The sequence below is a fragment of the Bufo gargarizans genome, chromosome 6 (assembly GCF_014858855.1).
Source record: "Bufo gargarizans isolate SCDJY-AF-19 chromosome 6, ASM1485885v1, whole genome shotgun sequence".
NCBI lineage: Eukaryota > Metazoa > Chordata > Amphibia > Anura > Bufonidae > Bufo > Bufo gargarizans.
This window is the reverse complement of record NC_058085.1, coordinates 384,782,597-384,806,560: the sequence shown is the minus strand read 5'-3', so window position 1 is coordinate 384,806,560 and position 23,964 is coordinate 384,782,597. Positions and strand designations below refer to the sequence as shown.

Here is a 23,964-nt window from a genome sequence, read left to right as displayed (position 1 = left end):
TAAAAAACCAGCTCAGATGCAATATACATCTAAAGGAAAGGTAGGTGTTCACCTATCACCATCCAAGACAGGGTTGGAGTGGCGAGGGGGCAAGTGAGACACCTCTAGGTCTACTACAAAAACAGAGACCAAAAACATAAAATACTTCCAGCACCGGAAACGATCCGGCCATTCCCCTGCAGTTGGGGGGAAAGAAAAAATGCCCACTGAGAGGCATAGTCCCAAAACATGAGAAAAGAGTCCCGATTAAAACGTGATGTGTTGTAAAAACTCTAGGACCAAAAACATCATACTTTGTGAAAAGCAAAGCGAACCAAAAAGAAGGCCTCAACCTTCCATGTAAACACTAGGCTGTGAAGCCGGGAGACAGTCATCTCTCACATATGAACAGAAGGCAAGGCACGGTAACGGCAGCCTTTGCTAACAGGCAAAAATAATCAACGGCACCTTGTTCTGGGCTCAAGTAAGGGCCCTGTCCATCTTGCTGCGACTCATGCGATCCGACTTGTTTGCGGAGGCCGTCTGCCAAGGAGACACCCGCGGCGGAACAGGTAAGGGGCCATCTTGGTCGGCTGGTAGCCACGAGGGAATCTCCACCGGAGGAACATCCAGGGATCTCCAAACTGATTCCAGGTCCGCAGGTGACCGTACTGTAAGCAGCTTCCCATTCCTGGAGACAGCCAGTCCAAACGGATAAAGCCACCGGAACGGAGTCGATGTCTTCCTAAGAACTTCTAGGAGAGGCTTGAATAGGCGTCGCTTAGCCAGGGTGGATGGCGCCAGATCCTGGAACATCTGTAGCTGCGCGTTTTCGTACTCCAACACCTCCATCTCACGTTGCCTTTTTAAGAGGGCTGCGGTATCAATATAGCTCAATAGGCCGCAAATCACGTCGCGTGGCGGCTCTTGTGGTTTAGGCCTAGGGCGCAGCGCCCTGTGTATGCGTTCCACCACGATCCCTTCCGCTCTATCTGGCCCCAGCATGGAGGAGAACAACTCACGCGCCACAGTCGGTAAGGCCTCTGCTGCTATCGATTCAGGTAGGCCGCGTATGCGTATGTTGCGCCGGCGACTCCGGTTTTCCTGGTCCTCCAGTTTCAGGAATGCCTCATTTAGTAGAGCTTTATGGGACGCTAGCACTTCTGACGCTTTACCTTCATAGGTTAAGATGGCGTCCTGCGTACCCTCCAGCGTGACCACTCTCTGGCCTAAGTGCTTCATGTCGTCCTTGATGTCCGCCAAGTCCTGCTTAAGAGGGGTAAGGGCCGATTCAAGGACCCGACGAAGGGTCCGCTCCGACAGAGGCGGATCTCTGGGCCTCCTGTCTGAAGTATCGGAGCCGCTGCCCGCATCGGATAGCTCTCCTGCATCAGAGTCCTGTGCAATAGACGCCGCCATATTGGCGCCTTTCTGTGCGGCAACTCTCGGCGTTTTCCGGAGAAATTTCTCCATTTCAGGCTGTCTGGAGCGCTGTGGGGTAGACTCTGAGCTTCCTCTTGTCTTTTCTTTGCCAGGTTTCCCCATAATCAGGTAAAATCCAAGCTTTTATAGGGTAAATGCGCCGGAATGCTGGAGGAGCTCAAGCTCGTGCGGCCATTCAGCAGCGTGGCTCGGCTCCCTATAGTAGTTATATTCTTGTACATAGGTGCAGTATTATAGTAGTGATATTCTTGTACATAGGTGCAGTATTATAACTGTAAACCTACCTGTTATGCCTTTTCTAACAATAGTATATCTGTGCATTTGTCCTTGGTAAATATCTTTTTTTCTTTTATAGCAGAATATGCACCATGTTGTATTTTAAGCGCCATTCATTAAGTGGTGAGAGTGTCCGATTAGACCTCTCGCGACGAGCTCAGATTAATGATCCTATCAGGTTTTTCCATTCTCTGCATCTCCCCTGCTTCCACCCTCATTTATAACATTAACAGAGCAGTCAGATCACAGAGTTATGTATCTGTGAGTGATCAGGCGATTTTACTGATGTATCTGATGTAATATATTTTATAATTAATGCTGTAGATTGGGGAATATTTGTTCCTAATTACACTGGTCTGTCTTATCGCTTCGCTTGGTAATTATTTTATATGAAGATGAGGAACCTTAATGGACATTTGTTTTCCCATTTGATCCACATATGAAGATTTTTCCCCTAGTCCGTCCTCCTTATCCCTACAGGATGAATTAACCCAAGGAAAACTTACTTAAGAAATGTTCTCCATCTAATTATTTTCATTGCAAGGAATATTTTCACTCTCTTTTGCTTTATATCAGTTTTTTTCTGCTCATAACTAAGTTTCCTTATTCCTGAACGGCCCATAGATTGCAGCCACAGAACCAGCGTGAATGACGATATCACGTTATATTAAAGTATATCCATCCATGTGTCCTTGCTTATAGACATTTTCTTTCCGACCTCATCCACTGAAGCTTACACTTTTTTCATCCTGTGCTGCCTAGTTCATGAATATAATGCTAGAAGTATAGTGAACACTGACACCAAGCAAAATCAATAAGAAAAGGTATTGAAGTGTGATAGGCAGATGACATTTAGGGTCTGTGGAGAGCTGTTGACTATAGTTGGATCTAGTAGACCAATATAATTTATTGCCCGGGCTAAGCAATTCTCGTTTCCATCTGCTGCTCCCACAGACTTTACTTGTCCTGACCTGTATATTATATAAGTCGCATAATGTTTGCATTTCGAAGAGAACCCCTTTAAGATTGGTGTGTATCTTATATAACAGGGATGCCCAACCTGCGGCCCTTCAGCTGTTGCAAAACTACAACTCCCAGCATGCATGGACAGCCTACAGCTATCAGGGCATGCTCGGAGTTGTAGTTTTGCAACAGCCTGAGGGCCGCAGGTTGAGCATCCCTGTTGCATAATAAAGTCTATTAGCCTAATCTATGTAGTAATGAGATTTGTCCACTGGAGGGCGCAGTGGCTGCAGCAACTTAGACTATCACATGCAAAAAACTTGTCACTTGTATAAATATACTTATTTGCTGCTATTATTATAACTTAGGAACCAAATCCTCAATCTTTTGGACCTGGATCCACTTTCAATAAAAAATAAATAAATTAAGGCAAGATGTAATAAACAAGAATAAATCAAGAAGTGTCAAACATTTGCAGATTTTATGTTTGAAATTTGACTGGGTTCTACCTTCCGAATGATCACTGCTCAGGGGTTGGAAAATATCTGCAATATCATCTGTATGGACGGAGCTTTGCAACCAGTGGTCATCACTGAGGGCTCCTAAACCTTAAATCTGGGGGTTGGGGGGAGGGTTATATATCCCAAATTTTGGAGCCGCTCTCCAGCTGTTGCAAAACTACAATTCCCGCCATGCCCTGCTGTAGGCTGATAGCTGTAGGCAGTCTGGGCATGCTGGGAGTTGTAGTTTTGCAACAGCTGGAGGGCCACAGGTTGGTATGAAAATCTGTGTTTTCTATGCCTTTCAATCACAGGGATTGTCCCTCCAAAAAAATTGTATGGTATGGTGGTGTGTCAGTAGGCGTCACTAGGATTACATTCGTCTTCTGACTTGCCGATGAAGCTGTATGGCTGCATTGAAATTAGTTTACATGCATGCGTGCAGTGTTTACCATGCAGGCATGCAGCATACATGTAAACTAATTGCAGTGCGGTGTAAATCACATTCGCTTTGTAGCAGAAGGTGGACCCGAGATCTATTTTAGGCCGGAGGGGGTGGAAGTGGGTGGGAGGGGGTGAATCACGGTGACCTAGAAAGCTGCTGGAGACTCCAGACCCCAAGTCACCAGCCTCCAGATCACAGCGTGCATTCATTGCCATCTCAATGTGTATATCATATATCGTCTTTCACATTCTATAGCTTTGATTTTCAGAAGTAACCCTTTCAGGGAAGGAGACTTATTTGTATGACCTGTGACCATGCCCTTGACCAACCATCAGTGATAGCCAAATGTCTAGTTTGCTCCAAAGAAGAATCAGGTCCCCAATTGTGTTGCCTCCTTATATCTTACTCTGTGGACTCCAGATGGATACATGTTTCCTGCGCTGCTACAATGTAGCAACTGTCAATGCTTGGTGCTTCTACCTTACAGAGGATCGTCTAGGCTGGATACAATTGTAACAAATCTTTATCTCAGTTCAGTTTTCACTCTCTTCTTCCCCACTCCAAGGGGTTATCCAATGACTAATGTAAAAAAAATTATAATCGGATATCATATAGTGCATGACAATCTCTTTCTAACAAAGCTAGAACCAGCCCTGTACCTCACATGGATCCAGAGATCTCCCCATTCATTGCTCTGCTAGATTTATATTAAGCTGACAGATCAAGGGGAGTGTCCTTTCTGCTGCAGCTAAGGGGGCGTATCCATGCTCTCCCTATCACAGCTCAGGAGGCGTGTCCATGGTCTCCCTATCACAACTCAGGGGGCGTGTCTCAGCTCTCCCTATCACAGCTCAGGGGGCGTGTCTCAGTTCTCCCTATCACAGCACAGGAGGCAGTTGGAAGGATGAAACTGAGCATGTGCGGCCATCTCAGTGAGCAGGACAAAGAAATAAGAAAAAGAAAACAGCAGGTGTCGCTATACAGATAGATTTTATTAAATAGCTCAGTGGCTATGATCAATTTTTGATTACATGCAATTACAAAAGTATTCAGATCCAGGTGCTGGTTTTAAAACTGTAGAATATTTTTCATGGGACAACCCTTTTAAGGGATTAAATTGTGCTGTATACCATGCATGTATCTATAGGAGTTCAAGGTTATTGTCCTATCCTCTTGAAGATAGTTGCTGGATGTGGGCTGGTCCCACCACCTTTGGGTCAGGAGCTGGAGCTAGTGAGTGTGCAACCAGCATCCAACATGAGAGGAGCTACAGAGAGAAGCTGTTAAAGGGATACAACTACCCCTTAAGCTGTACCCGCCATACAGAAGCTGAAAACCAGTGCTAAAAAGGCATTGACCTTTACTGAAGGTTGAGGACCATTAAAAAAATGACATTGCATGGACATGTTTTCAACTTGAGACTCTCTGTCTGTGGTAAAACTGCTACCCCATGGGCTTTCAGGGCATGCTGGTAGTTGTAGTTTCAGCTAGAGAGTCAAAGGTTGGAGACCACTGGCCTAGATACGCTCCCATGCACATATGACAAAAGGTAGGCCTCTATGCAGTGTCGGACTGGGGTTCCTAGGGCCCACCAGTAAAATTGATTTTGGGGGCGCGCTGAATGGATACATTCAAATTTAATAAATAATTTTAAAGTTTTTTTATATTAACAAAGGCTGATTGAGGTGCTGTATACTGAATATATGTATGTAGTGCAGTAAATCTAATGTGTTATGTGCCACTTGTGCAGGGGGTGGGAGACTAGGGGCCCACCGGGGATTTCCCTGTACCCCTGTGGGCCAGTCCAAGCCTGCCTCTATGATGGAGTTCCAGCCGGCACTGAGCACCCCCATAAGCGGTGGCACCCCTCTCTTGCTGTCAGTCCAGGCGTCTGTTACAAGCAACCTCCCCCCTCCCCCCACCATCTATAAATCCAGCCTCATCTCTTGACTAATTCCCAGCCGTGTAGTTATGGTGAGGACCAGGACACGTTCGGCAGTCACGTCCTGAAGCTGATTTGGACTGCAGTTAATATTTTATGTCGGGTCAATCAATAGACGCAGAAAGCAGATGAAAGCCTCACTTGTATCTACTGTCTGGAGAACTGCAACTGCAAAGGCAAACCTTTAGACGCGGGATGAGACAAATGTTCCTCTTGGGCGTCTGCGTCTTTACTGGTGTAGGATTAATAGCTCCTAATCATAGACCATAGACCTGTGGACACTGAGCTCAGCGACATGGAGGCCTCCTGCTCCGAGCAGCCAGTGAGGTGGTGCTGAAGGGACGAGTCCAGCTATTGTGGCCGTGATTAATGACGATTTCCACCTGGAACTACAGATGACATCAGCAGTAATTGCACATCATTAGTTATAGCAGTTTCTGGGAGAGCTGGGTGACAGCCAATATGGCTGCTCTGACTACTTCTAGAGGGAGACGTCACCGGGTTTTCCAGACAGAATTACACATTTTAAGAATTATACAATAATTTTGTCTCTCAGTTCATTCACACCGATGACTGTGTAAATTTTTTCTTCACCGTCCTGGGAAAGTTGGGTTGTTTCTTCCTCACTCCCTCCTTGTTTTCTCTCATTTATTTCCATTTTCCTTTCTCTTTCTTTTCCTTCTTATGCATTTCTTCACTTTCTCTATTCCCTTAGTTTCTTGCTCCTTCCTTTCATTTTGTCCTCCTTTCCCACGCTATATGTTTCTCCCCTCCTTTCTTTCTGTTTTGCTTATTATTTCTTTGCTTCCTTTTTACTTCCTTCCTATCATCTTTACTTCCCTTTCCCTACAGTCACCCTGCTTATTCCTTTCCTCTGTTTCTCTGTTCCCTTTCCTGCTCCTTTGCTTCATGCTATCATTCCTTATTTTCTGTCTTATTTTTTTCTCTCTACCTTTCTACTGTCATTCCTTGTATCTTCCACCTCTATTCCTTTCTTTGTTGCTACCTTCATTCATCCTTTCTTTCTTCTTATCCTCCTTTTTCCTTCCTATGCTTCCATGTAATCCTTCCTGTCTCCCTTTCTTCTTTCTCTTTTTTAATAATTTATTCCTCCTATCATCACCTTTTAATTCTTCATTTTTTCCTTTCCTTTATTTCTTCTTATCACTCTTTTATCTTTCATATAATCCTTCATCAATATTTCCTATTTCCTATCTTCCTTCCTTTTCATTCTTTCCTTCCTAGCCTTCTTTTCCTTTCCCAACCTTCCTTACCATATTTTTCCCAACAACCATTTCTTCCATTTTGTCACCCTTCCTTCCATCTGTCCTTCCTTCCCTTCTCCTTCCCTCCTCTTTTCCTTCATTCTTTCCTACTATCATTCTCCCTTCCTTCCATCTATCCTTCCTTCCCTTTGTCTTCCTTCTTTTCTTCTCTCTTTCCTATCATTCTTTGTTCCCTTCTCCTCCCCCCTTCCCTCCTGCTATGATTCTCCCTTCCTTTCTCTTGCCCTTCCTTCCCTTTGTCTTCCTTCCTTCCCTTTTGTCTTCCTTCCTTTCTTCTCTCTTTCCTATCATTCTTCCTTTCTTCCCCCCTTCCCTCCTGGTATGAGCGGGGGACAGTACCTGTGATATTACTTGCCCTCCAGACACAGATATTACAAAGATTCATCTTGATAGAATTCAAACAGCTTTATTTATTTTTAAATATGTACATTTTTGATCCTCCACAGATAATAAATGATGGGGAAATAGTTCGGAGTTCTTCCATATTGCTCATTCCAGTTTTGCTCTTGGCAAATAATGATGTAAATTTTCATGAAATGACTCGGACCCCGATCGTCGTTTGCCTGCAGCCAATTTATTTAATATTCTAATTGTCCCCTCCCCCACCCGCTGTAGACGTCAGTGCCCTACATCTTGGATCTTTGATTTGCCGAGTGACTGATTGACAAGTTTACAAGTCTTCTGTAATATCGACTAGTAATGGAATGGGCTGTGGAAGCAATAACAAGGGCATTCATCACTCTGCGTATCTCCAGATCTCACATTAGATTGCACCGCAGAATTGTATGCGATAAGTGCAGTGTTACCCGGTCATGTGTACGGTGTTACATGCAATCTGCTGTGATTGAGGGGAAGTGTCCTAGATTTTGCATTACATTGTGACTGCATAACATCACATAGGTATATATCTTATCTTAACATTTCAATAATCAGATACATGCAAAGAGCGGTACTCCCAAAGATACATAGACCCTGAACTGCATGTGTTCTGTAGTGTCCAATTGTACAACACAGCACAAGACACAAGCAAAAACTGTGCCGGAAATAGAAGTAGGTGAGTCGCCCGCTTTTAGGTGATTATAATTTAATTCCAGTCATGACATCAGTACGGAATGTGTATGTTCTTCCTGTGATCATCTATCCTATGGGGGTTACATTTCCTCCGACACTCAAGAAACATTCTTATAGGTTAATTAACTTCTTATCAAATTGTGCTTGAGATTGGAGATGATGTTGTGGGGGGAAGGAAGGAAGGGAGGAGGAAGGGAAAAGGAAAAAAGTAGGAAGAACAAAAATGAAGGGGTTAGGGAGGAAGAACAAAAAGAAGAAAGTAAGGGAACAAGGAAAAAGGAAGAGAGTTAGGAAGGAAAGAAGGAAGAAGAAAAAGAAGAAGCTGAAAAGGAAGGAAAGAAGAAAGGGTGAAGGAAGAGAAGGAGGGAGAAAGAGGGAGGAAGGGGAGAGTAAGGAATGGAGGAAGGAAAAAAGAAAGGGAAGAAAGGAAAAAAAAGGAGGAAGGAAGGGAGTGAGTAAGGAAGGAAGGGATTATGGAAAAAAAGAAAGGAAGGGAGGGAGGGAGAAAGGAAAGAAGAAAAGGGGTAGGAAGTAAAAAATGAAGGAGGTATCAAAAAAGGAAGAATGGCAAGGAGATGTTTGTGTGGGTTTCCTCCAGGTTCTCCGGTTTCCTCCCACACTCCAAAGACATACGGATAGTCCCCTCATTGGGGACAGAGTGATGCTAATGTAAAGCGGTGTGGAATATGTCAGTGCTATATAAGTGTGTAAAATAAATAAGGAGGAAGGGAGGGAGAAAAAGCAAGGAAAGAAGGAAGGAAGAAAGAGCAATAAAGGAAAGAAGAAAAGATGTAGGAACAAAAAAGAAGGAAGTAGGAAAGAAATGAAGAGATAAGATGAGATGAAGGGCGGAAGAAATGATAGAAGGTTGAAGTAGTTAAGAAGAAAAGAGTCAGGAAGGAAAGAAGAGAGATTTGTAGAAAGGAAATTAAGATGAAAAGGAAGAAAGTAAAGAGAAGGACAGAAGGAAGAAACAAAGTGAATTAAGTAGAAAGGAAATGGAAGGAAGTAGGAAGAAGGGAAAAAGAATGAAGTAGGGAGGAAGTAGAGAAGCTAGGATGGTAGGAAACCATAGAATATAGAAAGTAAGGAGGTAGGAAGAAAGTACGAATAAGGAAGGAAAGAAGGCAAAGGAAGGAGGTATGAAAGAAAGAAAGAAGAATTGAAAGAAGGGAGAAATATAGAAATCTTATAAAAATGAGAAGGAAGAAAGGAAAGGTGAGAGGAATCAGGGTAGAATCTGAGAAAGGAAAGAAAGAAGAGAAGAAAATTAGGAAAAGAAAAAGAGAAGGGAAATGTGGAAGAAAAACGTAAAGAAGGAAAAGGAATAGAGGAAGAAACTCTGGGGAAGGTAGGTGACGATCCTCCTGGAAGCAGTAGGGATGGAGATGGTTGTCACACAGCTTTCCTGTGAAGAGCTCAAGAACTTACATTTGCTGCCATGGCTCTCCACATTGTATTACCGCGTATGAAGCAGTGACTCCAAGATGGTTCCTCGCTGGATCTGCAGGCTAAGGCTCCAGTCACACGTCCGCAATTTCGTTCCATTCATTTCTATGGGGCCGCACGATGTGCAGCCCGGCTCCGGAAATGCTGACCCGCACTTTAGGGTCTGCATTTCGGTTCCCGAAAAAAATAAAACATGTCCTATTCTTGTCCGCATATTCTATTGGAGCCGGCGATATGTGGTCCGCAAAACACACTACGGACGTGTGGATGGAGCCTAAGAAGTCCCTGACATGTTTTCATGTCCTTGAATCTCCTTCTCTGTATTTTACAGCTTTGCTCCCAGTCTGATTTTTGGAGGGTGAAATGTGGTGATTTATAAATAACGTTTTCTGGCGCCGGGGATGTGTCCGGCACACCGCTTATACCAGCAGCTGAAATGCGGGAACGTTTTCATTAGTCAAACTTTTCCGCACAGCGTTTCAGAACTACGGTTTTTCAGAGACCCTAAATGACAAATAGATGTGCAAACGGATCCGTCCTGGCACACAATGTAAGTCAATGGGGACGGATCCATTTTCACTGACACAATCTGGCACAATAGAAAACGGATCCGTCTTGGCTATGTTACAAATAATACAAACGGATCCGTTCTGAACAGATGCAGGCGGTTGTATTATCTGAACGGATCCGTCTGTGCAGATCCACGACGGATCCGCACCAAACGCGAGTGTGAAAGTAGCCTTAGAAGACAGCAGACGTAGAATAGCTGCCTGCGGAATAATCAATCATCACCAGCTTTCCAGTGTTAATGCAGCACAACAGGGGAGATAAGCGGCTGCCAGGCACCGCTGGTGTCTATTAGGAGGCTGAAGAGAATAGACCGGCCCTGAATGTACGTTTATTGTCACATTACATATATGTGTTTAGGCTCAACAATCAGGACAATTCTCTGTCCTCTAGTAGAGCATATTGAAACCATAGAGGGTGATTACCCACTCAGTAGCTCCCCCTATGTGCCAGAGTGAAGAGTCATCAACAAGCAGCCCCAGATGCTACACGGTTAAGTCCCATTATTCTGACCACCAGCTAATCTCTAGAGTCACCACCGGGGCAGCTCGGACAGCAGGTAGACGGGCCCGGAGTGACTCCTTAAGGTCCTGGTAAGTTGTCATAGGTATCTGGAGCCATGCTGACTGCAGAGCATCCCACAGCTGCTGGAGGGGCCGGGGGGATCCATAGAGCGAGCACGGCCATTGAGGTGGTCCCACAGATACTCAGTTGGGTTCAAGTCTGGGGGAAGTCTTGGTCATGGCTCTTCCAACCAATGTTGGCCATTTCTAGGCGTGTGACATGTTGCATTGTCTTGCTGGAAGATCTCATCCGCCCCAGGGAAGACAATCAGCATGTAGGGGTGTACGTGATCTGCAAGGATGGATTCACACCCAGATCGGCTGAGGGCACCTTCCACATGGATGAGTGGCCCAGAGAATGCCACTAAAGCCTTCCCCAGACCATAATGCTGCCCCCACAGCTTGTGTCCTTCCAGCAATGGTTGCAGGGCGTTCCCTCTCTGATGTTTCTCTCCTGACACGCCAAAGTCCATCCGTTCGATGAAGCAGAAAACAGGACTCATCAGAGAAGACTATCCTTTACCAATCAGCGGAGGTCCACATACAAGGCAACTTGGTTATCAGAGGTGCGGTGATCGCCCATCTGCTTCGGAGCCCCATACACAGTAGGGTTAGACATACGTCTGGTGTCCCCTGGTTCAGCGCTGAGCTGCTGCGCTGTAGCGCGTCGCTTCGCTCTTGCGCACCTTCCTAGCCGACGTTCATCTCTCACATCAGTGGCACATGGTGCTCCGCAGTTTCCACATTGTTTTTTCACAATTGTGCTATTTGTCCATTCATGATACACTTTCATCGCAGCAGCGCATGAACAGTTCACACATTGCACAGTTTCAGAAATCCCCTCGGCCTGAAAGCCAACAATCGTCCCTTTCTGTGACTCTGATAAATCTCCCCTTTTACCCATGAAAGCAACAAGGGGTCTGTGTGCAGACAGCCTATCACACACCTTATATACCCACCGAGCCAGCTCAGCACTCCTTATATACCCACCGAGCCAGCTCAGCACTCCTTATATACTTATATACCCACCGAGCCAGCTCAGCACTCCTTATATACTTATATACCCACCGAGCCAGCTCAGCACTCCTTATATACCCACCGAGCCAGCTCAGCACACCTTATATACTTATATACCCACCGAGCCAGCTGAACACTCCGTTTATACACACCGAACCAGCTAAGTACACCTTATATACCCACCGAGCCAGCTCAGCACACGTTACTTCTTTCATGCGCTACACCCCGCTGACATCGAAAGTAGGAAGAGGTCAGAATAATGGGACTCGACTGTGTAGCAATAATTCTGATAAACATGTTACCGTTTCTTTAAGGAATTCTCGTGAGTTCGGCTACATGCACACGACCGTATGTGTTTTGCAGTCCGCAAATTGCGGATCCGTATGCCATTCGTTTTTTTTTGCGGATCCATTGTAACAATGCCTAAAACGGACAAGAACAGGACATGTTCTATTTTTTTTTGCGGGGCTACAGAACGGACATACTGATGCTGATAGGACACGGTGTGCTGTTCGCAGTTTTTGCGGACCCATTGAGATGAATGGGTCCTCCCTCATCCTATCCGCAGAAAAAACGGAACGGACATGGAAACAAACAGCGTTCGTGTGCATGTAGCCTTATATTGTTACATTTACAGTGCGGAAAATGTTTACAGTACACCCACACAGGATGCAGATACTGCGGATTTTAGATGCGGATTTGCACAGGTGCAGTCACAATTATCAGCTCTCATTCACATGCTGCAGAATTTCTCCGCATCACATTTAAACCTTTTTCATGAAGCCGCCACATGTCAGTTTCTGTTGCAGATTTTTATCCTAAATTCCCCCCCCCCCCCCCTTTTATTGTAGCGAGGTGACGTCTGTGGTGAAACCGCGTGATTTGGGGAAATCTGCCATGTGTGAACCTGCCCTTAGTGCATCTGGCTATTTTAAGGGTGAAGAATTCCGTTGTCCTCCATCCTTCACCTGAAGACAGCCTTTCGCGCACTGCAGCATTTCCCAGTAAGATGCTTCGCTGGGACCGAGCCGCTGATTAGTTGCACGAATCAATCTTAAGTTACTTCAGGCAAACCAGTAGGCGCCTCGGATCTACAGCAAATGTATTACTAATGGGCTTGCGGTCTGCCGGCCGCCCGGGCGCTGTTCTGCCGGGGGCTGGAAGAGAACAATACTCTGAATATCGTCTGTGAGCGTCCATCAGGCGTCACGTACCTGAGCTGCAAAGAGTGCATACCGCTAATTATTCCACATCAGCGCTACCTGTGCATAGACTTAGGCTCCCTGACATTACACCCCGGCATTGACTGCTTCAGGGGTTTCCAGTTTTATAAAATAAAAATAAAAAATGCTCATTTGTTTTATAATGGACACTGCTAGAGCTTTATGTTTCAATTCTGCCCCCGTTTCAAGATTTTTTCTACCTGTCGAATGGAAACATTTTATTTACCAACAGGGGATTAAAAAAACTTTTCCAAATGACACAAATGTTGATCTTGTTACTGCAGGAGAGAGCTCCGATACATTGTAAGTCATGCACCTGTGTCAGCATCGGCCAGGACAGGGGGGTCCCGTTCACTGACAGCAAGCAGAGATCTTGAAAACGGCAAAGGACTGGCATGAATAACACTGGAAACTCCATTTAAGGGTTATCAGGGTATTAATAGGGTATTGCCATATCGTGACGACCTATCGTGAGGATGCGCCATCACATTATGATTAGTAGGTGGCGGGTCCTTTCTCTGGGCCCCTCACCGATACCGAGGATGAAGAGAAGTGGTGGTGTAACCATCGCTTTATAACACTTGAATGATGGACTTCACTTGTGACCGTTTTATCGACTTATAATAGAGTATGTTGGCTTCTTGCTGTCAAATTTGACAGAATTTACAACAGAGACTCAGAAACAAAACACACAATGCAACAGCTCTCTGCAAAGCAAAAAAAGTACAAAATGCATTAGAATTGCTAGTGCTTGAGCCCGTCTGCCGCACGTCAAGGCGATCTCTGTAAGACGGGAGCCTTAAAGGGAACCTGTCACCTGGATTTTGTGTATAGAGCTGAGGACATGGGCTGCTAGATGCCTGCTAGCACATCCCCAATACCCAGTCCCCATAGCTCTGTGTGCTTTTATTGTGTAAAAAAACCAATTTGATACATATGCAAATTAACCTGACTCCCTGACTCATCTCACGGACAGGACTCATCTCAGGTTAATTTGCATATGTATCAAATCTGTTTTTTAACACAATAAAAGCACACAGAGCTATGGGGACTGGGTATTGCGGATGTGCTAGCGGCCATCTAGCAACCCATGTCCTCAGCTCTATACACAAAATCCCGGTGACAGGTTCCCTTTAATTGTAGCTTTACTGCATTAAAGGGGTTTTCCGGGAGTAGAATATTGATGGCTTATTTTCAGTACAGGTTATCAATATCTTCGGGGGGGGTCCAACACCTGGCACCTCCAGTGATCAGCGGTTTGAGGCTGTCAGGAGAAAGAAGTCTCATGCTGATAAGCTACCATTAGGGCTGTCTGTTAGCTACTTTCTCCCCTCTCCCCAGTCAAGACTTAGCCTGTTGGGGCATTTGGTCCACAGCTATCTGCTGTGTACGGTCAGTGTCCTACCACTTGGGGCAGCTACATTCACTGTGGTAGTATTTATGTTGCTTTAGCTCCATCTAGTGGCCATTTGTGAACAGTTTCTAGCTAGTAGCCAGCATTTCGTTCCCTAGTATGTCCCATGTGAGCCACCGTTTTTTGTTTGTTTTTTTACTTTCACCCTGGGGACATCATTGTCTCTGCTCACTGCAGCCATGTTTTCCAAGATCAACTGAAGGACAAAGGTAGGTAGCAATCCTTTATTTCAAGCGCCTGTTTGGGCAGTAATGTGGTTTAGCATACTGCCGAATGCTCATTCACTGTAGAAGGTCCATCTCCTTTTTGTTCCTCCCTTGCAATAAAAGTTGAACTGGATGTTACTCCGGAGTCAATGAGTCGCTAGGAGGGGGTTTGGCTGCCTGCCATGTTCTGCCCCACTAGAACAGAACAGAACAGATGCCTTGCTCTTTCCATGACTTCTGAACAGGCTCAGATTGGCCCGCAGGGGTACAGGTGAATCCCCCGGTGGGCCCCTGAGCAAGGTGGGCCCCTAGTCTCTCCCACCCCCTGCACAAGTGGCACATGATACAGTACTACATGTAGATAGGAGGCATACAGCCCTCCTTTTGGGCAGGACCTGCAGCGGGAAGCATACTCACCTGCTCACTGCTTCTGGCTTCTTTGCTCCCCCGCTTCCGCTGCAGCGCTCCCTTCCCCCATGTGTCAGCATCCAGTTTGACAGCCACTGCAGCCAATCATTGGCCACAGTGGTGATCCCCCTTCCTTCATGTGGTCCATTGACATGCTGCAAGTGGGGACACGTCACCACTGCGGCCAGTGATTGGCTGCAGCTGTCGTTAAACTGGGTGTGGACACGAGTGCAGTGCTGCAGTGGTGGCGGAGGAGCGAAGGAGACGGAACCCAGTGGCAGGGAGCCGGTAAGTAGGCTTCCCTCCAGCCAAGTGTGTACGTTGGGGGGTGGGGGGGTTTTCTGCCCGAAAGGCCACCGAAGATAAAAAATAAAATAATCCCTTTAAACTCAGCTCCGCTATGTCTGTATATGACATGAAAGAGACAAAACAGGCCGTTACCTTGGCCGTTACTACCAGGATGCATATAGAACCTTCCCCCGAAACCAAAGGGTCTTGACAACCAAGGAAATATATACCGTAGATGCTTCTGGGTAGACGTTTGCGTGAACATGTCTTTAACCCTTTTGAACTACTGTACCTTTAAGTGTACTACTGGCTTGCTGCCTTTCGCGAATTCCCAGTCACATGATAAAAAATGCTAATTTTTTCTGTCTTAATGCTGAAATATTCACATCTTATCAGCCGGGGAATAATCACTTATACATGCGCTGCTCTCCAGGGTCTACAGATAAATCTGTACAATTGCCGGCAGCCTTACGCACCGCTGATTGTAAAGTGCCGGCGCGCCTGGAATCCGGCTTCCTGCAGCAGATTATTAAAATATTCCTCATCCGTAATTATTGGCCAAATACAGAAACATTTTCAGGGGCTGATACACTTTTCATTAACCCCCTCATCCCAACGATGGCAGTTGTTACATGTAATTCATTAGTAATGGATTCCGTATCTCCACTGGATACAATGTATCATGTGTCATCTATGGCCATGGACTTGCCTCCTGGATCAAAGGCTGTTTATTAAATTGACTTATTTAAAGGGGTTGTCGCTCACTTCAGCAGACGGCATTTATCCTGTAGAGAAAGTTAATACAAGGCACTTACTAATGTATTGTGATTGTCCATATTGCTTCCTTTGCTGGCTGGATTCATTTTTCCATCACATTATACACTGCTTGTTTCCAGGGGTTACGACCACCCTGCAATCCAGCAGCGGTGGACGTGCTTGGGCACTATAGGAAAAAGCACCGGCCTCTCTGGTGCACATAGGCGCTTTATCCTATAGTGTGCAAGCACGACCCCCGCTGCTGGATTGCAGGGTGGTCGTAACCCCTGAAAATGAGCAGTGTATAAGGTGAAGGAAAAATGAATCAATCTAATAAAGGAATCAATATGGACAATCACAATACATTAGTAAGTGCTTTGTAATAACTTTGTCTTCATGAAAAATGCCATTTGCTGAAGTGAGATAATCCCTGTAAGGAAAAATCGAGCTGAAAGACATAATTAAGACATTATTAAAATTGGCGCCACCTATAACTCAAAGGCATAAATCTGTGCACTATAATACTGGAGGAACTACAGGGGGCGTTACACTCACTGGTAACACTACAGGGGGCATTATTACCACTGAGGGCACAATAGAGGGCATTATACCTACTTGGGGCACTAGAGGGGAACATTATAACTACTAGGGGTATCGCAGTGGTATTACAATTACTGGAGGCACTACAGGGGGCTATTGTAACAACTGGGGCATTACAGGGGGCTATTATAATTATTGGGGGCATAATATCTACTAGGAGTTCTACAAGAGGGTATTATAACTACTGGTAGCTCTACAAGGAGGCATTATGGAGGTACCCTATTGCTACTGGGGGCACTTTGGGAGCTTTATTACTACAGGGGGCACTGTGGGGCATTATTACTACTGAAGGTTCTGTGGTGGCTTTATTATTATTGGTCACAATATGGAGGGCACTACTACTAACAGGCTCACTCTTGGGGAGCTGTATCACTGTAGTGGGCACTATTACTAATGAGGGCACTCTGGGAAAAACTTTTTACCCTTGGTGGAATGTTTAGGAGTACTTTGAGGAGTACTGCTCCATGTACTTGGCTGTAAGTGTTGCTTGTTCGAAAACCCCTTTAAACTTGGACCTTCCACAAATTCAGAAAGAAAAGGAGCTGAAATCCCCTTTAATATACTGATAAAGCCCCGCCCCTGCTTATCATGTTCCTGTTGTCTGTAATGCCCTGCCTTTGGTTATTCTGTGCATGTTTTCTGTAATGCCACACCTCTGCTTATCCTGTACCTGTTATCTGTAATGCCACACCTCTGCTTATCCTGCACCTGTTATCTGTAATGCCACACCTCTGCTTATCCTGCACCTGTTATCTGTAATGCCACACCTCTGCTTATCCTGTGCCTGTTATCTGTAATGCCCTGCCCCCAATTATCCTGTGCCTGTTATCTGTAATGCCCCACCCCTGCTTATCCTGTGCCTGTTATCTGTAATGCCACTCTCTGCCTTATCCTTTTATCTGTAATGCCACACCCCTGCTTATCATGTACCTGTTATCTGTAATGCCCTGCCCCTGCTTATCATGTACCTGTTATCTCTAATGCCCTGCCCCTGCTTATTCTGTGCCTGTTATCTGTAATGCCCTGCCCCCGCTTATCCTGCACCCTTTATCTGTAATGCCCTGCCCCCGCTTATCCTCTGTCTGTTATCTCTAATGCCCTGCCCCCGCTTAGCTTGTGCCCGTTATCTGTAATGCCCTGCCCCCACTTATCATGTGCCTGTTATCTGTAATGCCCTGCCCTTGCTTATTCTGTGACTGTTATCTGTAATGCCCTGCCCCCGCTTATCATGTGCCTGTTATCTGTAATGCCCTGCCCTTGCTTATTCTGTGACTGTTATCTGTAATGCCCTGCCCCCGCTTATCATGGGCCTGTTATCTGTAATGCCCTGCCCCTGCTTATCATTTGCCTGTTATCTGTAATGCCACACCTCTGCTTATCCTGTGCCTGTTATCTGTAATGCCCTGCCCCCACTTATCCTGTGCCTGTTATCTGTAATGCCCTGCCCCCGCTTATTTTGTGCCTGTTATCTGTAATGCCCTGCCCCTGCTTATCATGTGCCTGTTATCTGTAATGCCCTGCCCCGCTTATTCTGTGCCTGTTATCTGTAATGACCTGCCCCTGCTTATCCTGTGCCTGTTATCTGTAATGCCCTGCCCCCGCCTATTCTGTACCTGTTATCTATAATGCCCTGCCCCCGCTTATTCTGTGCCTGTTATCTGTAATGCCCTGCCCCCGCTTATTCTGTACCTGTTATCTATAATGCCCTGCCCCTGCTTATTCTGTGCCTGTTATCTGTAATGCCCTGCCCCCGCTTATTCTGTACCTGTTATCTATAATGCCCTGCCCCCGCTTATTCTGTACCTGTTATCTATAATGCCCTGCCCCCGCTTTTCCTGTGCTTGTTATCTGTAATGCCATGCCCCCGCTTTTTCTGTGCCTGTTATCTGTAATGCCATGCCCCCGCTTTTTCTGTGCCTGTTATCTGTAATGCCCTGCCCCCGCTTATTCTGTGCCTGTTATCTGTAATGCCCTGCCCCCGCTTATTCTGTGCCTGTTATCTGTAATGCCCTGCCTCTGCTTATTCTGTGCCTGTTATCTGTAATGCCCTGCCCCCGCTTATTCTGTGCCTGTTATCTGTAATGCCCTGCCCCCGCTTATCCTGCCCCCTTTATCTGTAATGCCCTGCCCCCGCTTATCCTCTGTCTGTTATCTCTAATGCCCTGCTCCCGCTTAGCTTGTTCCCGTTATCTGTAATGCCCTGCCCCCGCTTATTCTGTGCCTGTTATCTATAATGCCCTGCCCCCGCTTATTCTGTGCCTGTTATCTGTAATGCCCTGCCCCCGCTTATTCTGTGCCTGTTATCTGTAATGCCCTGCCCCCGCTTATTCTGTACCTGTTATCTGTAATGCCCTGCCCCCGCTTATTCTGTGCCTGTTATCTGTAATGCCCTGCCCCCGCTTATTCTGTGCCTGTTATCTGTAATGCCCTGCCCCCGCTTATTCTGTGCCTGTTATCTGTAATGCCCCGCCCACGCTTATTCTGTGCCTGTTATCTGTAATGCCCTGCCCCCGCTTATTCTGTGCCTGTTATCTGTAATGCCCTGCCCCTTGTGCGTCACCCCTATAGCAACACCCCTAGTATAAAGCATTGAATGTATATCCTTTGTTGCATGCTCTTATGTGTACAGGTCTGCAGGATGGGGCAGCATTTTTGTTTGTACTGTACTTTGCTCACGTCTTCACAAGGTTATCTGATCTCTTGGAGCCACTGACCTTCTGGTGGTGTCCTCTGTGCTGCTCTTCACTCCTTTCTCTCCATCGAAATCCTGTGGTTCCCTTACACTGTATGCCGCCGTTCTTCAGCTCCGTTCATCTCCAACTACAAACCCCATCATCTTAGTGTATAGATATGTATAAATACAGCCATAGATGGTTTGGAAAAGGATTTTCCCATGTGGTCTCAGATATTACTGTTCACATCCCAGACAACGGTTCCCTATACATATATTGGTCTGTCATCTACTATGTTTTCGAAACAGAAAGCCACAATGTTCGCTTCTGTGTAAAACATTAACCAAATATGGGTTAAACCCTTTAAATTAGTGAAATAATAAATTACAATTTTTACTTGCAGTACCACTTTTCACCATTGGCATTGCGCACACTTCCCATAGATATCCATGCAACAGCGCCCCCACCAATTCCCATAAATTATTAGCAAGAAAAAAAAAAGCTGTAGTGTAAAGTATTAGGGAGGGGTTTTGGGAGGAACCCCTAACATCATTAGAAATTAAATAGGATGTGGATTTATGTCTCAGATAGGCTAGGCTTCATTTGGATTTTAAAGGTGCATTTTTGAGGACTGGTACCTAAAATGTCTTATATTACATTTACAGGATGCATGGGTGGGGGGGGGGGGGGGGGGATTTTGCGGTCGAAATAGTGAATGCAGAATTAGGTCTGTCCCCAATTGCAGATGTCCTGGAAAAGAAGGATCAGGCTGTTGCATTTTAACATCCCCAATCCTTCTGGTCTCAGAGGGGAATAACCCACCACCAGAGATGTATGGCAGTTGTCTTCACCCGTCTCCTCCTTGTCTTGGCAGTATTATTTAGGTTACTATGTGGCAGTATTATTTAGGTAACTATCTGGCAGTATTATTTAGGTTACTATCTGGCAGTACTATTTAGGTTACTATCTGGCAGTATTATTTAGGTTACTATTTGGCAGTGTTATTTAGGTAACTAGCAGTAGTACTTAGGTTACTATCTGGCAGTATTATTTAGGCTACTATCTGGCAGTATTATTAAGGTAATTATTTGGCAGTATTATTTAGGTTACTATGTGGCAGTATTATTTAGGTAACTATCTGGCAGTATTATTTAGGTTACTATCTGGCAGTACTATTTAGGTTACTATCTGGCAGTATTATTTAGGTTACTATTTGGCAGTGTTATTTAGGTAACTAGCAGTAGTACTTAGGTTACTATCTGGCAGTATTATTTAGGCTACTATCTGGCAGTATTATTAAGGTAATTATTTGGCAGTATTATTTAGGTTACTATGTGGCAGTATTATTTAGGTAACTATCTGGCAGTATTATTTAGGTTACTATCTGGCAGTACTATTTAGGTTACTATCGGGCAGTATTATTTAGGCTACTATCTGGCAGTATTATTAAGGTAATTATTTGGCAGTATTATTTAGGTTACTATCTGGCAGTATTATTTAGGTTACCATCTGGCAGTATTATTTAGGTTACCATCTGGCAGTACTATTTAGGTTACTATCTGGCAGTACTATTTAGGTTACTATCTGGCAGTACTATTTAGGTTACTATCTGGCAGTATTATTTAGGTTACTATTTGGCAGTATTATTTAGGTAACTATCTGGCAGTACTATTTAGGTTACTATCTGGCAGTACTATTTAGGTTACTATCTGGCAGTACTATTTAGATTACTATCTGGCAGTATTATTTAGGTAACTATCTGGCAGTACTATTTAGGTTACTATCTGGCAGTACTATTTAGATTACTATTTGGCAGTATTATTTAGGTAACTAGCAGTAGTACTTAAGTTACTATCTGGCAGTATTATTTAAGTTACTATCTGGCAGTATTATTTAGGTTACTATCTGGCAGTATTATTTAGGTTACTCTCTGGCAGTATTATTTAGGTTACTATCTGGCAGTATTATATAGGTTACTATCTGGCAGAATTATTTTGCCACCTTGCTGCGCAGTTATCTGGGCACTTAGGGAAATGCATGCATGGAGCAGGATAGAATCCAAGGCTTGGTGCAGTAGAACCACAAGCGGTCCAGTTGTTACATCCAGCACGCAGACAGTTAAATACTATACGCCCGTCTGAATGAGGCCCAGCACACAATCACACCTTTCACTTCTGATTCAGTGTTTCCAATCGAAATTATAACTGAAGAGATCATAAATTGTTGTGATTTTTCATTTTTTTGTGTATTTTTTGGGTTTTTTTTTGGGGGGGGGGAAGGTTCAAATCCCAAAAAATCTCAAAAACCCAGAAGAAAAAAAAAAAGAACCCAGAAGTTATCGTCACCGAACAAGGAGAGAGGACACCTAATATCTATCATTGGTAGCCATAGTAACTGCATTAAGCAAATCAATGTTGATGGTGGTGTCAGCGGTATGGGAGGGTGCACCCCCCTCACTCTATCCCACACGCTCTCGCTCTTTCTTCCTCTGCTTCTTCTATTTTAATTTCTTCACTTCTCCTTCTCACTTTTTCCATCCCCTCGCTTTTCTCTTTTTCCTTCGTCCTCATTTTGACCCACAAGGTGAACACCAGACTTTGAAGTCCATTTACGGGACCTCCGGACCATCAACTCTTCCTTTTTAAGTGCGTGGTTTTGGCAAACCGCTCTCTTCTCTTGCCAGAGTCTATTTTTTTTTTCCCCTCTGATGGAGCAGGTCATAAGAATAAGTGAAGACCTTTATGAAGACTTCTTCTTGCTTCCTTCCTTCTCCTCGCAGCATACTTAACGGGGAAATCCAGAGGACGATATGTGATTGCCTCCGGCTGAGATGTTCGGATAACCTCACGAAAGGGACTTGGAGGAGGTTTGAGGGACGGTGGAGGAAGGGACATCTCGTGTTTGGGGCTACTAGTAGGCGCGTGCCATGCTACCAGACCACCATGAATCTGGAAGGACTTGAGATGATAGCAGTTCTGGTGGTCTTGGTCTTGTTTGTTAAAGTTCTGCAGCAGTTTGGCCTCTTCGAACCCGTTGCAGTGGAAGGTAAAGTAGAAATACACTTCGTTCTTAAGATCTCCAGGGTTGATCCTTACTAGGAAACAATTGGTTTTACTGAGCAAATGAAATCAAAATTGACTTCAGGAAACTTACGAAAAGTCCTCGGGACCTTACCCGATGGGAGATGGGACGGAAGGTTCAAATACAGCAGGGTTGAGTATGTAGCAGAGCTAAGCTAGTCAGATGTAGTAGAGCGGATTCTAGCATTTGGCTCAACTCGTGAAGATATTGTGATGTATATCGGTCAGTTTTCAGTAGGACTGGACGTCAGCATGACCTCAGAGTGTAATCTCAGGGTGCACATGGGCACGCCTTGTAAGGGTTAATTCATCAGCACTAGATCTCTGGGCATCCTCGGTGAAGGATTTATAGGGTTAAATTCTAAATTACGATTTGTGTTAGTGTTGCCATGGTTCAACTGAAAAGTTCTTATATTGTTACATTTCGTTACATTTTGTTATTATGTTGCATTATGAATATGAAATGATGATATTATACAAGATCATTCTATTACACAGTAGAACATTATATTGCGTCCATTAGAAATGTAAAAACCTGGTGATAAACCCTCAAAAGCATTTTTTGGGTATTTTATGAAGAGTTGATATAATGATCTTTGTAAGTAAATCACAAGAAACAATGGTAACTGATTGCAGACGTCAAGGCTGGAACTTCACCGCGCCTTTTGGTTGCTTATTACCGGTGACCAATGCGTGGCCTTAACGAATTACAACCATGCCTAAGACTTCGGCAACCAGTCGGTTTCTCACAATTCATGTCAAATGCAACTTCAATCGGGAAAAAAGTTGCCAACAACCTTGTGACCATCGTCCGCAACTTTTTTTCGCTGATTAGAGATCTGCAAAGTTGAGTCATTGCTCGGTTTTTACTATGTTTTTGCTGAGAATCGTCCCACCTCCGACTTTACCGCCTTGCATGGAAGCACATGGAGGCCTGTAGTTCTGCCGCCATACAGTATGGAGGTTGGAGGAGAATGCCTCCATAACACTTCATCCAGAGGAACCTCCAGTGATTTTTATTTTCACCCGAAAAAGGACACGACATAAAAAATCTCCATCATCCACCGTATAAAATCTAAGACATACGGGTACAGTATCCACCGTCCCCTCCGTCCCCACAAGATTATAGGTCCCATATTATGGCTTCTGTAGGATTCGGATGTGTAAAACTCAGGAACATACAGGGGGACATTTGTAACATTTGGTGATCCTCGACACTTTTCACGGTTTTCTATGTTTAAAAGCTAAGGGCTCATGCACACCAGTGATGAGCGGCAGGGGCAATATTCGAATTTGCGATATTTCGCGAATATTTGGGTGAATATTTGTCATATAATTTGAGAATTCGTGATCTCCAGTCATTATTTTCTTGATTGTGAAAATCAGCAATCGGAAAATTCTCAATAAAAAAATCGCAATACGAAAATTCGCGATCAACACTACTCAAAGATGTTGCAGCCTTCTCATTGGCCTACAAGCAAGAAGCAGTGAGGGATCATGGGTACCGATGAAAAAAAATCTAGAATATTTGCGATGACAAATTCTAGATATTTGTGAATTCTCGAAGTTCCAATATTCGCGATACAAATTCGCGATTAGAATATTCGCGATCAACACTAACGCACACAAACGTATTTCGTTTCCGTGTCCGTTCCAGGGTTTTCTGTGGCCCATATGCGGAACCATTCACTTCAATGGGTCCGCAAAAAAATAATAATTTATTACTCCATGTGCATTCCGTTTCTGTATGTCCGCATGGCCACAAAAAAGATAGAACATGTCCTATTCTTTCCCGTTTCTCTTGTTACGATGAATC

At 44.7% G+C, this 23,964-nt stretch overlaps 1 protein-coding gene across 2 annotated transcripts in view; it reads left to right on the top strand.

Annotated features, from left to right (window-relative positions):
* KCNIP2 (potassium voltage-gated channel interacting protein 2) overlaps positions 1-23,964 on the top strand; it is a 446,265-nt gene that overhangs the window by 294,192 nt on the left and 128,109 nt on the right. The gene's annotated exons all lie outside the window — the stretch shown is intronic.